We start from the raw sequence: 18,135 nt of genomic DNA, 5'->3' as shown, positions 1-18,135 counted from the left end.
ATACCTCTATTTAAGGTGTTTCTTTCATGCTCTCTGTTGTTCCATGTGTTTTTATCTGCTTTTTTCAGTTTAATGACTTTCCCTACTGGTTCTCTCAGTTTCTTTATTTCTTCTTCTAAGTGTCTATTCTAGATTTTTGTCTTGTGGTTACCATGAGGGTTATATCAAACTTTCTATATGTAAAATAGTACTTTATTTGCTAGTATTGACTCATAACCATTTGACTATACAAATTCTATCCTTTCCTTCTTCCCCTTTAATGTTTTGCTATTATGTTATTCTTGTTCATATATCTGATTCCTATTTATCAGCTTTTCCTAAGAGCAAAATTTGATTTTTCTGTAGTTTTATTTAGGGGAGAGTTTTTTCAGAAAATCTTTATTTTTCCACATTGTAGGTATGTTATAGAGCAAAATAAGTGGCATCCCTTTGAAGCAGGGCTCTTGTATGGGTACTATGTAGCCATGCAAGGACAGTGCCAAATAGAGGGCAGGTCTATGAGGTCTTCAACTACATACACAATTGCAAGACCACTCAGGTTCAGGAAACAATAATAAAGGTGTTTATTTAACAAAGAGGGGAAACAAGGAGTTCTCAAGGCCACAGGTGGCTGGTTATCTCACTCTAGATAGTGTCCACAGTGTTTAGAAGTCCCAGACAGAAGGCTGCTCATCCAAGATGGTGCTGTCCCAACTATGAGGGCCTTAAGTGCATGTAGCCAGAGGAACCCACAGGTGGCGCCACAGAGATGATGCCACAGCAGCCCTCAGCAACAGTACCAGATGCTGGAACAGACAACAACAGAAATGGCAGCATTGGGAAAGGATGACAGAAGATCTGATAAACAGCTCTTTGTGAGATGTTGGCCCACACCAACAACAATAGGTCCAGGGCCTCTGATACTCGCTCTCCAGCCTGCAACAAAAACTATCAATAGATCAGAAGCCGATTCAGCTGCCCAGTTACCTGCAAGATTTTCAGCTTCTCTCTCCTCAGAGGTCGACCACCAAGGATTCTTCTTTCTTCTCGAGGCCGGGTACCTATTACAAGAAATCTAGACTGGGGATTGGTGTCTGGGGGTGGAAGTGGTGGGGGGTGAGGAATCCTGGAATCCTTCCTACACTTCTTTATATTACTTTTTTCAGAGTCCCCTTCCCCCATTGACACCTCCTCACTTAAGGATTCAACCTGACTTGCAGCTAAGGGCAAGAACATCCATATGCAAAAGTCTTTGGAAGGAGGTGCTCCTGCTCCTTAAGCAATGTCTGTAAAACACCAGTCTTGCTCTGAAGTTCACACTTCAAGTCTCGGGGAACATTTCCTCACTCTGTTTTTTTCCCAGGCCTTTTTAGCTTCACACTGTTACAATTCCTACCTGTACCTACATTACAGATCTTATTTTTTTGTCTTTGAATTTAACAAAGCCTTCTGAAAAAAGATAATTATTTATCTAAAGCAGGGAATCTCAACGAAACTTTAGGGAAAGACTTTTGCCTTTGGTTCAAAATGTCCTTTGTGAGAAATCGTCACTCACAGAGACCCCAAGCCACAAACAAGTAAGACTACTAACAAGAATCTATGTGAAGAGCCCTGAACTTTTCTCCTCAGTTTCAACTTTTTGTAGCATGGAGAAAGGCATCAAAAAGATTGATTATAATAAAGAAAAAATCAAAATCAACAAGCAACTATAAACCAGAGACACTCTACGGGGTGGGAGAGGGGAGGGGAGGCATGATTAGGGGCAAAATAAGGGGTGGGAATTGTATGGGGACTATAACCAAAATGAAAATGCATACATTGTGCAAAAATGAAAAATTACATAAGAATTATATAAAATAAAATATATTAAAAAAATAAAAAATAAAAAGAAACACATAAAATAAAATTTTAAAAAAAGGTACCCAGAGAACATGAACCTACCCTACTGTAACCTGTAGCAGTACCTGCTCAGAGGACAGTTCGGTGTCTATTTTTCAGTTGATGTCCTCTTCCACAGCCCCTCCCTTCTGTATATTTTCCTATTCTTTCCAGTACTCACACAGCTACCAAATATCATTTTTACCGTCAAAAGAAAAATAAACTGGCAAGCAAGCCCCTTAGTTATAACAACCTCAGATAAAAATTTGAACTCCATCAGGAAGGAAATACCAGATGAACAACACAATCTCTAATGGAACTTCTCTTTGAAAAAACAAGTAGCTTAATGGGTTATGACACAGAGAATGTAACAATGGTACAGAATAAGTTTCTGACATATTTACATTTATTTGACATGAAGTAATATTTGTCTAAATATTTTTAGGGAATCATCAGACTAGAATTCATTAGACAGGAAAGGTCAATCCATCCAGGAGGAAAACAAAAACTACTTTTCTCCAAGATAAAATCTCCCACCCTGCTACTCACCACTTAAGAGTCCTCTCATCAGTTTCCTGACAGTCAGCTTTGCATACTGCAGAAAGATGGGTGGAAATCTGTCATCCAAGCATTTTCTAAGCAGAAATTAGTTTGAAAAGTAGATGGGCGTGGGAGTGGGGAGGTGCAAATAGGCACAGTTCCTGGAGGAGCTGTGGACTCCCATTCTATGCCTCATGATTGAACCTCAGGCTGTACTGTGTTCTGAGGGCTGTTTGTGTATAGAAGCTAGTCTGTGCTAGAAGAAAGCACAGCCACTGCGCTGTCAAGATAGCTCTGCTATCTTGGCTGGGATTCAAACTGGTGCCTGTGCTCCAATTCTGCAGCTGCAGAAAGCAGCACTGTGCTGCCTTTGTCAGGCCTGGGCTACCCAATGAAACCCACAGAAACATCTGCTGCTCCCCATCCCTCCCAGTCAGTTATTCTTCCCTATTTTTAGGATTCCATAGCAACTGAGAAGCCTGTTATTTCATACCTAATATTTTGCATTCATGATTCCCTGTTACATTTATTACTTCTCTCTCCTTTCTAATATATGTCATTCTCGAAAGTTCTCTGCACAAGCGTGTGTTGTATTGCTCCTGCGAGCTCTCCAGGGACAAGAAAGGTACATTCATCAGGATCTGCTGGACTCAAGGCATTCTTTGACATCCACCCTCAAGTTTGTTTTTTTTTTTAATTTATACAAGAACCAGGGTACAGGTCAGATGCGTGGGAGGGTGAGAGGATTCACCAGAGATAGAGTGGGGAACAGAACAGGCAGACTGACGAAATACACTGCTGAGGAGAGCAGTGGGTGCGACAGGAGAGGTCTGAGGAGCCATGTGGGACCCTGCTGGCCAGCTGGCTGGGATCAAGCTGGTGCTGCAGAGGCTACAGACAGCTTCACAGAGCTGTGCATAACTGCCTGCGCCAGCAGGGGAGGCCCTCTCAAGTTTTTGAACCCTATTCTTATCTCACTATCATAACCAGAGAGGAGGAATAGCTACTCAATATTCTCTTTATAGTACGTTTATGCTTTACTTTGTTAGAACAAGAAATGCATGACAGCTAAAAGACAAAACAGTGATCTGACAAGGAAAAAGTCTGAGGGCCTACTCACTCTGAATCCTGTATGGGAGGAGGTAGAGGGAGAATTCATTATTTAAGTCCTGCTTAAAGAATCCCACCATTTGTCTTGTAAATCATTAAAGTATTTGTGCTACTGTAACAGGGTGGTCCCCAGGAAAGGGGGAGGTTCCCTGCCCCTCCCAAGGGAGGGTGGAGCTGAGCAGGGAGAGGAGAAGCGGCAGAAGAGACTGAGGAAGGAAGGAAGCAGGATGGAGCCAGGAGACCTGGAGGAGGCCATGGAGCCTAGAGACACGTGAAGAAACTGTGCTTGTCTTTTGGTCGTGGACTGGGTGACACAGATGTGGGTGAGACCCGTGGGGAGGTGACAATGACAGCTTTTATCTTGATGTTGATTTTGCTCCTTTCCTTCCGGGCTTGTCTGGTTGTTTGTGACCCTTTTCTGTGGGCCCCCGCTGGAAGATGCTTTAGACTTGTGGCAGGCTTTGGGGCCTTGCTCTGGGCCGATCCCATATGGATGAACTGTTACCCACGAGGGGACGGGTAACTTTGGGTTCTTGATTTAGAAACTAGACTCTTTGCCTTACCTGTATTGTTTCCTAGTTTCATTAAAGTTCCTTCCCATTAAAGTCTCATATTTTTTGTGTTGATGCGGCGGATGGCAGAACCCATTTAGAACAGGCAGATTTGCGGGGTTTTGGGCTGCCCCTCTCCCTGCCCTACAACACTACTATCGTAAGATGTTACACCATAACTGAGCAGGGGTAAAGCTCTGCTTTCTTCAATGCACACTCATTTTTAATCATTTAGTCTTGGCAGGTTTACTTATCACCCATCACTCCTTTCTAACAGCTTGTTCCTATTCTTAGCTTAGTGGGAATGTTTTACTATTTGATATATTTTAGGAAAGCAGCTAGAGTCATATAAATGTACAAATGAAGAAGATCATTTTATATAATTTAATGTAAGATAATTCTAACCTTTTTAAAGAAACTAATGTATCTTTCACAATAAAATTTAATTTTAAATGTGTCATATTTATTATGAACATTTATTTCTGATGAAAAAGAGATTCTATTTTTCTTTTACCATGAGAACTTGACAATAACCATGAAAAGTTGTTAAGAGATTTTGTCACTCTACAGTGAAATTTCAACAAATATACATGTACTTTCAAGTTAAACAATGTGGGTTCCTGACTAACTGATGTGGAATCTTTGCTTCTGCTTTCCTATAGCAACTGGTTCCACTAAGGAAATTTTCCCCAGTGGAACCTGAAGCAGCACATTCTTTGGGCAGGTCCTTCATTTTCTTTGCCACCTAGGTGAAGTTTTGTCTGCCCAGTGAAAAAACTGATTATCACTTTGAAACTTAATGGAATGACAAGGCGGAAATCTGGGTAATTTGCATTAGCATGATTTCTGTTGGCCCATGAGTTGCAAACTCTTTTGACATAGATTAGAATATACCTTGTTTTGATATTAACTTTAGCCAAATAAACCAAGATAAAATAAAAGAAAGATACTATGGGACCTAGGTAGGCCAGAACGTCATTTTATACGGAGTAGTACATGCCTCATAACAAGCCAGTGGAAGAAGTTACTATATGACTATTACTCCTGAGATATGTGAAGCATTATACTTCACTCTAAAATTTTGCTTTTAGAATCTGTATTTTAGACATTACCATCTGCTTTGGGTAAATGTATTCTAACAGCTTCATCAAAAGAATTATTTTAATTCTCAGCTATCCCTACCAAGTGATGTAAATAATTTTTATTGTTATCTAAGAAAGTCAAAAAGACCACTTTTGCATCAGTTAGCTGCTACATTTGAACAAAAATACAATTTGGACAAAATTATTTATGCCTCAGTTTTCAAAACCACTTTGATCAAGTTTCTGTCCTTGCATCAAATGCTGCTCTGTGTGACCCCACACAAGAAGTTCTCTGGAGAACTTACAGACCCAGACATCTTTGGTCCTTTAAGTCCAAAGGAAAAACTTTTAGTGAAGAAGCTAAAGGCAGAATTGAGAGACTAAAGCACACCTGAGCTGTCCTAGCTATTGCCTTTACTTCGTCAAATTTTCAGTTCAGCTAATGCGCTAATTAGCTTGAAATTTTGCTTTAGAATGTTCAGAGAACAAAGATGAAAAATTGATGTAAGAATTATATAAAATATTTGGGCATTTGGGTTGCTTCCATAGCTTAGCTATTGTAAATTGTGCTGCTATAAACATAGGCATGCAGGTGCCCTTTGGAATTACTGTTTCTGTGTCATTTGGGTAAATACCTAGGAGTGGAATTGCTGGATCATATGGAAGCTCTATGTTTAGTAGGTCCAGAAATCTCCACACAGCTCTCCATAGTGGTTGGACCAGTTTGCACTCCCATCAACAGTGCAGGAGAGTTCCTTTTCCTCCACAACCTCGCCAGCATTTGTTGTTGCTAGTGTTTTTAATACATGCCATTCTCACTGGTGTGAGATGGTATCTCATTGTAGTTTTGATTTGCATTTCCCTGATGACAAGTGATGTTGAACATTTTTTCATATGCCTGTTGGCCATTTGCATTTCTTCTTCAGAGAAGTTTCTTTTTAGCTCTTCTGCCCATTTTTTGACTGGATTATTTTCTTTGTTTTTCTTGAGTCTCATCAGCTCTTTGTAAATTTTTGTGATCAGTCCTTTATCATTAGTGTTGTGTGCAAAAATGTTCTCCCAGTGGGTGGGGTTTCTCTTTGTTTTCGTTATTGTCTCTTTTGCTGTGCAGAAGTTCTTTAATTTCATGTAGTCCCAGCTGTTTATCTTTGCCTTCACTATCACTGCTTTGGGTGATGTGTCTGTAAAGATGTCTTTGAGGTGCATGTCATGTAGATAGATGACTGAATCACGACGATGAGGTACATATACACAATGGAATATTACTCAGCATTCAAAAAAGATAAACACATGCAGTTTGCAGCAACATGGATGGAGCTAGAAGGGATCATGCTCAGCGAAATAAGCAGAAAGAAAAAGAAAAATACCGGATGGTCTCACTCATAGCAGGAATTTAGAAAACCTAAATAAGAGACCAGGAAAAAGACTAATCAATACAAAGTAAAAAATCAAAATCAACAAGCAACTATAAACCAGAGACACACTATGGCGGTGGGGGAGAGGGGCAGGGAAAGGAAGGACTAGAGTCAAAATAAGGGGGTGGGGGGTGCAATTGTATGGGGAATATAACCAAAATGAAAATGCATACATTGTGCAAAGATGAAAAAAGATGTAAGAATTATATAAATAAAATATTTAAATAAAAAAAAAGTAAAAAAAATAAAAAAAGAATTATATAAAATAAAATATTAAAAAAAAAGAATATTCAGAGAAGGAGAAGCTCCATGCTCTTGAGAGCCGCTTTTCCTAAATTCTCAGCATTCAGGACACTGTAATGTAGGCATCATCCCATCATTCCTGTTCCTTTCTGCTTCCTGCCAACTCCTGCAGGCAGACATCACATGTCTCCAGCCCCAGTCTCAAAAAATTTAAATTCTGCTACCCAAAGGACCAATTTGTTCCCTTTTCAAGATAAAGCTAGCATCTTCTTTGTTTAAAGGTTGAAAAACCAGTTTGTAATAGGAACTTGTGGATAATATACCCAGAAACAGTAGATTTTTAGTACCACCTTCATTCTGTTAGGTAGGTGCTAATTTGTGATATAAGATTTCACACATTTCTTAGAAGTGAATAACAAATTTAGGAAATATACAAGTTACTTGGAAACTAATACTCTACATTCTCTTCACTATCAGTTTTAATAACTGCTTTTAATATACCTTGCTTTGAAGGGAGCTTTGTTTTTCTCAGCTCCTTCTCCCATATCCTACATTATATAAAGTAGGAGACATAATCTGGTGTTTATGATATTTGCTATGGAGTCAATTTAATGCTATACTCTTAATGGTTTACTGAGATAGTATGGACCAGGAAAGGGGTTTGAAATGTAAGTATTATTATAGTAAGAATTAGAAAAAAATAAAATGTTTAATAAATAGAATCAGTTTTAGAGTGAATATATGTATTCACTCACATATTGCTTAATTGCAGGTGCATTTTAAAGGATGAGGGTCAAAGTAAATTCTGTTTGAAAAGACCTATTACTTGGGAAATGAAAGTGAATACAAATGAAGAGATGAGGCTATTGTACTTTAAAGCGATCACCATTGCATGGCCCCACCATAAAGTATTTGTGGGGGGGGAGGGTGTGTGCGAAATGAGGGACTGGTTTGGGAAGAAAGACAGAAAGGAAGGCTTTTCTACCTTAAATAATAGCTTTCTTAAAGCCTTTATTTCCTCTAATGAAGTGAAAGGAAATAATGTCTGCCTTTCTCAACACTTCTCTCCTTTCCCATTCTCACAATTACCAGAACCCACTTCTGTCCTGGCAGACAGCAGTGACCTTCCCCGTTACCTCCAGTCACTAGCGTGCTTTGGCCCACTGCTATTTTCCATGGGTCAAATGAGAAAGGATCAGAAGAGACCTCTCACCGGCAATAACTTAAGCTTTGCCTAATGAGGAAACTAGATAGAGAAGGAAAGTCTCAGATCATGAGCTTTGTAGGGTAAATGTTTATATCACCTTTTCCCCATTATTTTCATTATCTCATTCTTGCTTTGAGACCACCAATTTACTCACTGCCTCATTCCTACCTCTGATTTTGCTTCTTTGTTGCCCTTCATCACTTTGACCTCTCAGACAGCAAAAGAGAGGAAAAAGCTGTTCAGTATTTGAGAGATTTTGGTCTGGATCATTTAGCAATACTTTTTATGGGGATGCATTTGCAAGTGTAATTTCTTATTTCATTTCCCTCAGTGAGCTTCTTGAAGTAAGAGTCTATCTTTCAACATACTATTCACAGGCTGGCACTCAGCATACCGTAAGTGCTTAATATATCTTATTTTTAGTGATATAGTTAATGGGGTATAAAATAGCCCCTAAAGAAGCTTTGTCATCACTGACTTTGTCAGTTGGAGAAGCAGAACTGTTCATGGGCCTTTGAGCGAGATGCTCAGTTAGGTGAAATGTGTTCAGGACCTTCAAGTGTGGGTGCCAGCACCCCCAGACACTGCCCATACTGTTTTCCTGAGCACACATCTGAGTCATTGATGTCCATGTAAATGATTTAAGGTTCCAAAGGAAGACATGATAGAGTAATGGATTTAAAATTTAATATCTAAACATCAAGTGGGAAGGAATGTATTTTAGTTTATTTATCTACAATGGATTCAATTTATTATAACTCTAAAATTTCCATTTTCAGTAATGACGGGGAACTCAGACTTGTCATTCTTACAGTAACTGTCATGGCAATTACAAAGATAGTCTCTTGACATAAATATTGGGTCAAAAGAAAGATTTAAACTCAGTTCATTTCATGCTCACATTCAAGATCAGAGCTAGTCTCCACCACCAAGGATTTTCCTCTTTTCTTTCCCCATGGACAGTATCTGGAGTGTAGAGGAAGAATGGCAAGATAGGGTCTGGCTGTGCCCCAATCTGTCCTTGCCGTTGACAAAGGTTTTGCAGCTGAATAATTTATAGTCTACCTTAATATGATAAAAACCTATCATCCCTACCCCCATTCAACACTGCTGGCTCCAGTGATGCTTGGAGACTCAACCACACTTTACTCCTTTGAGCTGCTCTCTCTAGAGCTGTGGTTTAGGAAAACATGGCTCCAAGGCAAAAGGGTCCCTGTCACACCCACCGCTGGGGTCCACTGTGAAGCTCCATGGTCAGGACAGTCTATGCTTATCTTGCCAATCTGCCTTTTGTCCTTTGGATTCCAGAGAATGTCAAAGGTCCCTCTGCTCCAAGGTTTCCAAGCTTATCTAAGAGTCTTTACCTCCTCCAGAGATGAGGTGTCTGAAGCTGTAGTAGGGGTGAGGAAAGAGGATGTGAATGGGGAGCAGCATGAATAACCTCAGCTAATTCTCTCTTTTCAAGTTCCATTCCCCAGCTCTTGTCTTTTTTCCTTGACTTGAAGATATGTTATCTTAGCACATTCCACTCTTTCAAAGTCAAGTAGCTTTGTAATTACTCCTTCAAATACAGACAGAACATAGATTTTAGAGTGACATCCAAACAAAAAAGAAAACACTAAGTGCAACCAGGTACTATATGTATTTTTGTATCGCTCTTATACCAAAGACATTAAGAACTTTTTTAGGAAATGTAGTTTCTTTTTCAATGAAGACATATTTTAAATAAGGTTTTAGATATTTTACATTTCTTTTTAATATCACATGCCAAAATAAGTATTTGCCAGTAACTCAAGAAATATTAACAATTATTTAGAAAATTATATTACTGAGGATTATGTATAATAAATACATTTGTAGTAGTTACATTTGCATTTTATCAATAACTGGTACATTTTCTTAGAATATTATATCAACTTCATGTTATATCCAAAGATATATTAAATATTGCCTCTGAGATAACTCTATATAGTGAATAGTCTGTGTTCATTTATTTTAGAAGAATTGGAGTGGAGGGCCTCCCTTGTGGTACAGCGGGTTGTGCGCAGCGCTGTGAAGCTGTCTGCAGCCTTGATTCCCAGCTGGCCAGGGAGATTCCCACATGACCCACATACCTCTTCTGTCTCACCTGCTGCTCCCCTCAGCAGTGTATTTCAGTAGATCTGCCTGTTCTGTTCCTGATCTGCCTCTGTCTCTGGCAAATCCTCTCACCCCCCGTGCCTCTGGCCTGTACCCCAGCTCTTGTATAAATAAATCTTAAAAAAAAAAAAAAGAACTGGAGTGGAGACCAGAGGTGAGAGGTGAAAGAACTCACCAGGGATCAAAAAACCCCTGGCTTGAGGGGGCGGAGCAACATGGTGGCGAGGAGACGCTGCGAGTAAGATCTCCCATTAAAAAAAGTTAATAGGGAGGAAAAGCGGCAGGTCCCAGTGAGAACCGGGACACGGAAGATAAACGGGTGACGCCAGCGAACTGCCCGAAGAAGAAAGTTGCCATAAAAGAGGACCAGAAGGGAGGGAAGCGCAGAACCCTGCTCCCCTCCCCCGCCCACAGAGGCGGCACTCTCCGACCCGCAGAGAGGAGGAAAACAACAAACTAAAACGACCGACAAGAACAAACGATGCAGCAAGCGGGACTGTGAGTGGAAAGGAACTATTGCAGCCACCACACCCCGTGAACGGGAGCTGTGGAGAACCCTGCAGGATCCGCCACGGACGTGAGCTCCAGGCGCCATTAATGAGAGACCCCGCCCAGGAGGAGACCAGCACCAGCACACAGCCCCGGGCTGCCCAGTAAGCCTGCACGGAAAAGCGGCGCGCTGGAAAACCAGGCGCGGAGCGCGGTCAGGATTGCGCGGAAAAGCAGCGCGCTGGAAAACCAAGTGCGGATCGGAATCGGGATCGCGCGCAGAAAAGCAGTGCAGTTGAAAAGCAAACGCGGATCCAGATCACAGCTGCCCAGGTCCCTGCGCCTGCGACCTAGACTTGCGGGGAGACGCGCGGAGGCCCTCACTGAGTGAGCAGGAACCAGGCGCCCAGGCACGGGAGCGGGATTCAAAAGGCGCCATTCCCGCACCACTGAACTGGGCTACAGCCTGAGTCCTGGAACTGAGGGCTTTGGAACTGACACCCGGGACACGAAATTAGGGGCCCCAGGACACGAAATTAGGGGCGTGGGTTCCCCACGACGGTGGGGCACAAGGCAGACACAGCACCCCAAAGCCGTTGAGGTTTACCCTACCATTCCCGCTCTGTTCCCTGTCCCACGGGGTGGAAAATCAGCTCCCCAAGGGATCCAGGAGAGATCTCTGGCGCCACCTAGCGACTTGAAGCCAGCAGAGGCGCCTAGAGGAGCCAGTGGCCAGCTGGGGAGTTAGCCCACGCCGGGCCCCTTCCGACCAGTAGTCTGAGCCCACAGGGGGAGCAAGCACCCACAGCCGGGGCAGACCAGGCGCGCAGAAGAGTGTGCCTGAGACTGGACGCTCAGGGAGTGTGTCCCACATCACCATCTTAGAACAGGGACATTTCTTCAGTAAAGACTACCTGCAGAAGGCTTCCTCGGGAGCCAGAGGTGAGCGGGGGAAGTTCGCCCACGCCAGACCCCATCTGGCCTGCAGTCCAAGCCCAGAGGGGGAGCAGGAACCCACCGCTGGGGCAGACCAGGCACACAGGGGAGTGTTTTCCCACAACGGCATTTTAGAACAGAGACCTTTCTCCAGTAAAGACTGCTTGAAACTGACAGATGACTCCTGGAGGAACCAGAGGAGAGCAGAGAAGCTCACCCAAGATGCCGACAAGTTCCAACTACACAGTGTCCCAACGCATACGGCAAATTAGAAAACAGACAGTAGGGAGGAGAAGAACCACACGCAACCTAGCAACTCCCCAGGGAAAAAGCACACCACAAAAAGAAAAGCAGCCCCCAGATTGTAACGACAGTAACTTGGAAGAACTTCTGAGCCTTCCAGAAAGAGAATTTAAAATTGCCGTGATTAAAAAACTGACAGAAGTCATAAAGGAAAACAATGATAAGGGAAAAATAATCAACGATCAGAAGAATGCAATTGAGTCCCTAAAGAGGGAAGTAAAAGAAATGCAGGAGATCAAAGAATTAATGGAAGAACTAAAGAATTCTGGGAAAAGCAATGAAAGCAGAATAGATGAAATGGAAGAACGAATAAGTAATCTTGAAGACACAGAAATAAAAAGAACCAAAACAGAAAAGGAAAGAGAAGTACAAAGGAAAAAGAACGAAAAAAGACTTCGGGAACTATCTGACTCCATGAGGAAAGGAAATATAAGAGTTATAGGAATACCAGAAGGAGAGGAGAGAGATGTAGGAACAGAAAAAATATTCAAAGAGATAATTGAAGAGAACTTCCCAAATGTGAAGAAGGAGCTGAAAATTGATATACAAGAAGCAAGAAGAACACCAAACTTCCACGACAAAAGGAAAAATACAGCAAGACACATAATAGTAAAGCTCCCAAGAATCCAGGACAAGGAAAAAATAATGAAGCTGGCAAGAGGGAAGAAACAGATAACATTCAAAGGAAAGCCAATCAGGCTGAGATCAGACTTCTCCGAAGAAACACTACGGGCAAGGAGAGAGTGGAGGGACATAGTCAACAGACTCCAAGAAAACAGATGCCAACCAAGAATTCTCTATCCTGCAAAGCTCTCCTTCCTCTTTGAAGAAAGAATATGGACCTTCCCAGACAAACAGAAACTCCGGAATTTCATTACAACTAAACCCTCACTCCAAAAAATACTACAAGGAGTCCTAAAGTCAGAACCTCAGAGGGACGAATAACAATGAAAGAAGGCCAAAAAAAAAAAAGTTATTAAAAGAATAAATAAATAAAATCAAAGGAAAGACAAACACAATGGCAAATACAGATGCTAACATATCAATATTAACTCTAAATGTAAATGGACTAAACTCTTCAATAAAAAGACACAGAGTTGCAGCCTGGATAAAGAAACAAAACCCAACCTTTTGCTGTCTCCAGGAAACACATTTAGCTACAAAAGATAAAAATAGGCTCAAAGTTAAAGGATGGAAAACAATCCTACAAGCAAATGGACGAAAAAAGAAAGCAGGAACAGCTATACTTATATCAGATAAAACAGATTTCAAACTCAAAAAGATAAAAAGAGACCCCAATGGTCACTACATTATGATCAAGGGGACAATACTTCAAGAAGAAATAACACTCATTAACATATACTCACCAAACGAAGGAGCACCAAAATATATTAGACAACTGTTGTCCTCTCTGAAAACAGACATCAGAGAAAACACATACGTAGTGGGAGACTTCAACACACCACTATCAACAATGGATAGATCAACAAGACAAAAAATAAGTAAAGAAACCAAAGCTCTAAATAAGGACCTAGAGCAATTGGGCTTAACAGACATCTATAGAACACTAAACCCAAAAAAAACGGAGTACACATTTTTCTCAAGCGCACACGGATCATTCTCCAGGATCGATCACATACTGGGGCACAAGACAAACATCAACAGATACACCAAGATTGAAATCATATCAACCATCTTTTCTGACCATGAAGGCATCAAACTAGAAATAAACCATAAAAAGAAGGCAAGGAACTTTCCTACCTCATGGAGATTAAAAACCACACTACTGGAAGACCACTGGACTAATGAGGAGATCAAAGAAGAAATTAAAAAATTCTTTGAATTGAACGACAAGGAGGACACCAATATCCTAAATGTATGGGATGCAGCAAAAGCAGTAATAAGAGGAAAATATATAGCAATAGAAGTTCACATCAAGAAACAAGAAAGAACTCAAAGAAACAACCTAATCTCGAAGCTCAAAGATCTAGAAAAAGAACTACAAAAAAACCCCAAAACCAGTAGAAGAAAAGAAATAATAAAAACAAAAAGAAATAAATGAAATTGAAACTAAAAAAACAATCCAAAAGATCAATGAAACCAAGAGCTGGTTCTTTGAAAAAATAAATAAAATAGACAAACCCCTAGCCAGGCTCACAAAGGAAAAAAGGGAGAAAGCACAAATAAACAGGATCATCAATGAAAGAGGAGAAATCACAACGGACACAGCAGAAATCAAAAGAATAATCAGTAACTACTATGAACAGTTATATGGAAACAAGTTTAACAATCTAGAGGAGATGGACAAATTCCTACAACTCTACAATCACCCAAAGCTAGATAAAGAAGAAATAGAACACCTAAACAGACCAATTACAATTAGCGAAATTGAAATGGTAATCAAAAACCTCCCCAAAAACAAAAGCCCAGGACCTGATGGATTTACAAATGAATTCTACCAAACGTTCAGAAACTAATTAGTGCCTATCCTTCACAAACTCTTCCAAAAAATTGAGAAGGAAGGGATAATACCAAACACGTTCTATGAAGCCAACATTACACTAATACCAAAACCGAACAAGGACAACACAAAAAAGGAAAACTACAGGCCAATCTCCCTAATGAACACTGATGCAAAAATCCTCAATAAAATTTTAGCTATCAGAATCCAACAATGTATCCAAAAGATAATTCACCACGACCAAGTAGGATTCATTCCAGGGGCACAAGGATGGTTTAACATCCGAAAATCAATCAACGTTATCCAACACATCAACAAAAAGAAATATAAAAACCATATGATAATATCAATAGATGCTGAGAAAGCTTTCGACAAAGTGCAACACCCATTCATGATAAAAGCCCTTGAAATTCTTGGGATACAAGGAACATACCTCAACATCATAAAGGCCATCTATGACAAGCCAACAGCCAGTATCATTCTCAATGGTGAAAAGCTGAAAGCAATTCCATTAAGATCTGGAACAAGACAAGGATGTCCACTCTCACCACTGCTTTTCAATATAATACTGGAAGTCCTAGCCAGAGCAATAAGACAAGAGAAAGACATTCAAGGAATCCAAATAGGAAAAGAAGAAGTCAAACTATCACTATTTGCAGATGATATGATAATATACATAGAGAACCCCAAAAAGTCCACAGAAAAACTAATTCAACTCATCAATCAGTTCAGTAAAGTGGCAGGATACAAAATCAACACGCAAAAGTCAGTAGCCTTCCTATACACAAACAATAAATCTGAAGAAGAAGAAATCAAAAAAACCATCCCTTTTTTTATTGAAACAAAAAAAATCAAATATTTGGGAATAAATCTAACAAAAGAGGTAAAGGACCTATACAAAGAAAACTATAAAACACTGTTAAAAGAAATAGAAGAAGACACAAAGAAATGGAAAGACATCCCCTGCTCATGGATTGGAAGAATAAACATTATTAAAATGGCCATCCTCCCAAAAGCAATATACAGATTCAATGCTATTCCAATCAAAATTTCAATGTCATTCTTCAAAGAAATAGAACAATTATTGATGAAATTCATATGGCATCACAAAAAACCCCGAATAGCCAAAGCTCTCCTGAAAAAAAAAGAAGGGAATGGAGGCATCACACTCCCAGACTTCAAACTCTACTACAAAGCCATAATCATCAAAACTGCATGGTATTGGAACAAGAACAGACATACAGACCAATGGAATCGAAAAGAAAATCCAGAAATAAACCCACAGATTTATGGTCAACTAATCTTTGACAAAGGAGCAAAGACTATGCATTGGAGCAAAGAAAGTTTGTTCAATAAATGGTGCTGGGAAAACTGGGTCGCTACATGCAAAAGAATGAAGCTTGACCACTACCTCACACCATACACAAAAATCAACTCAAAATGGATTAAAGAACTAGACATAAGACCTGAAACCATAAAATATATAGAAGGAAATATAGGCGAAACACTACGTGATTTGCACATCAAAGACATCTTTACAGACACATCACCCAAAGCAGTGATAGTGAAGGCAAAGATAAACAGCTGGGACTACATCAAATTAAAGAGCTTCTGCACAGCAAAAGAGACAATAACAAAAACAAAGAGAAACCCCACCAACTGGGAGAACATTTTTGCACACAACACTAATGATAAAGGACTGATCACAAAAATCTGCAAAGAGCTGATGAGACTCAACAACAACAAAGAAAATAATCCAGTCAAAAAATGGGCAGAAGAGGTAAAAAGAAACTTCTCTGAAGAGGAAATGCAAATGGCCAACAGGCATATGAAAAAATGTTCAACATCACTTGTCATCAGGGAAATGCAAATCAAAACTACCATGAGATACCATCTTACACCAGTGAGAATGGCACATATTAAAAAAACTAGCAACAACAAATGTTGGCGAGGGCGTGGAGAAAAAGGAAATCTTCTGCACTGTTGGTGGGAGTGCAAACTGGTCCAACCACTGTGGAGAGCTGTGTGGAGATTTCTGGACCTACTAAACATAGAGCTTCCATATGATCCAGCAATTCCACTCCTAGGTATTTACCCAAAGGACACAGAAACATCAATTCCAAAGAACACCTGCACCCCTATGTTTATAGCAGCACTGTTTACAATAGCTAAGCTTTGGAAACAACCCAAATGCCCAAAAATAGATGACTGGATCAAGAAGATGTGGTACATATACCATGGAATATTACTCAGCATTCAAAAAATATAAACACATGCAATTTGCAGCAACATGGATGGCACTGGAAGGGATCATGCTCAGCGAAATAAGCCAAAAAGAAAAAGAAAAATACCGGATGGTCTCACTCATAGCAGGAATCTAGAAAACTTAAATAAGGGACCAGGAAAACGAATAACTATAAGAAAGTGAAAATCAAAATCAACAAAAAACTATGAACCAGAGACACTTTTTGGGGGGCGGGGGTGGGAGGGAGGGATTGGGGTCAGAATGGGGGGGGCTGCAATTGTATGGGGAATATAAAAATAAAATTTATTATTAAAAAAAAAAAAAAGAACTCACCAGGGAAAGAGTGGGGTACAGGATAGGCAGAATCACTGAAATACACTGCTAAGGGAGCAGGAGGCAAGGCAGGCGAGATCTGCTATGCCATGTGGGTTAGCTCCCTAGCCAGGGATTGAACTCGGGCCACTGTAGTGGGTCTATGTGGTGGTACTACTGAGACTTAATCCCTAAGCTACCAGAGAGGCCCTATCTCAATTTTCTTATTAAGAGAAATAGATGTTGGGCCTCCCCCAGTGGCGCAGTGGTTGAACGCTGGGCTGTGAAGCTGCCTGCAGCCTCTGCAGCACTGGTTCGATCCCCAGCCGCCGGCGAGGGTCCCACATGGCGCAACAGACCTCTCCTGTTGCTCCTGCTGCTCCCCTCAGCAGTGTATTTTGTCACTCTGACTGTTCTGTTCCGTGCTCTGGTTCTGGTGAATTCACTCACCCTCCCGTGCTTCTGATTGTACCCAGTGCTTGTATAAATAAATAAATAAATCTTTAAAAAAAAAGAGAGAGAAATACTGTATTTCTGGTGAAATTATACTTTTTTATAATTGAAGGAACATTGATTTTCAAGAATGTATATGATTCAGATAGATAGGATGTATAGGATCATACCCCTTCAGATATATGTTACCACATCACAACAACCAACGCACCCATGGGCCTCTATCATAGTCCATTGGGAACCCTCCATACTTTGCTCTCTACACTCCCATTTGCCTCTAGTAGCCTCAATTCTACAACAGATTTCTAGGGCTTTTTACTGCCTTGGTTTTGTCTGATCCTTTGTTTTATTTCTCTATATTCCTCATAAAAGTGAAACCATTGGCACTTGTGTTTTTCCTTATGACTTATTTCACTTAGTATTATCCCCTCTATTTCCAGCCATGTTGTCACAAATAGCAAGAACTCATGTTTTTATGACTGAATACTATTCCATTGTGTATATTTTCAACATGGTCTTAATCTGCTCATCTCTTCTTGGGCATTTAGGTTGATTCCATTACTTGTTGCTGTAAATAGTGCTGCAATGAACATAGGAGTGAATATATGCCTTCAAATTAGTCTTTATATTTTCTTCAGATAGATTCCTAGAGACGACCTGTTTTTAGATCTATTTTTATTATTTTGAGATGCCTCCATACTGCTTTTCAAAGTCTACAATTTGACTGAATCAGGCTACATTCCTACTGACGGTTCTTTTTTTTCCATGTTCTCATCAACACTTGCTGTTTCG

This window comes from Talpa occidentalis, unplaced genomic scaffold, assembly GCF_014898055.3.
Source record: "Talpa occidentalis isolate TD23 unplaced genomic scaffold, MPIMG_talOcc4v2.1 talOcc4.6, whole genome shotgun sequence".
NCBI lineage: Eukaryota > Metazoa > Chordata > Mammalia > Eulipotyphla > Talpidae > Talpa > Talpa occidentalis.
Note: the sequence above shows the minus strand (reverse complement) of the source record.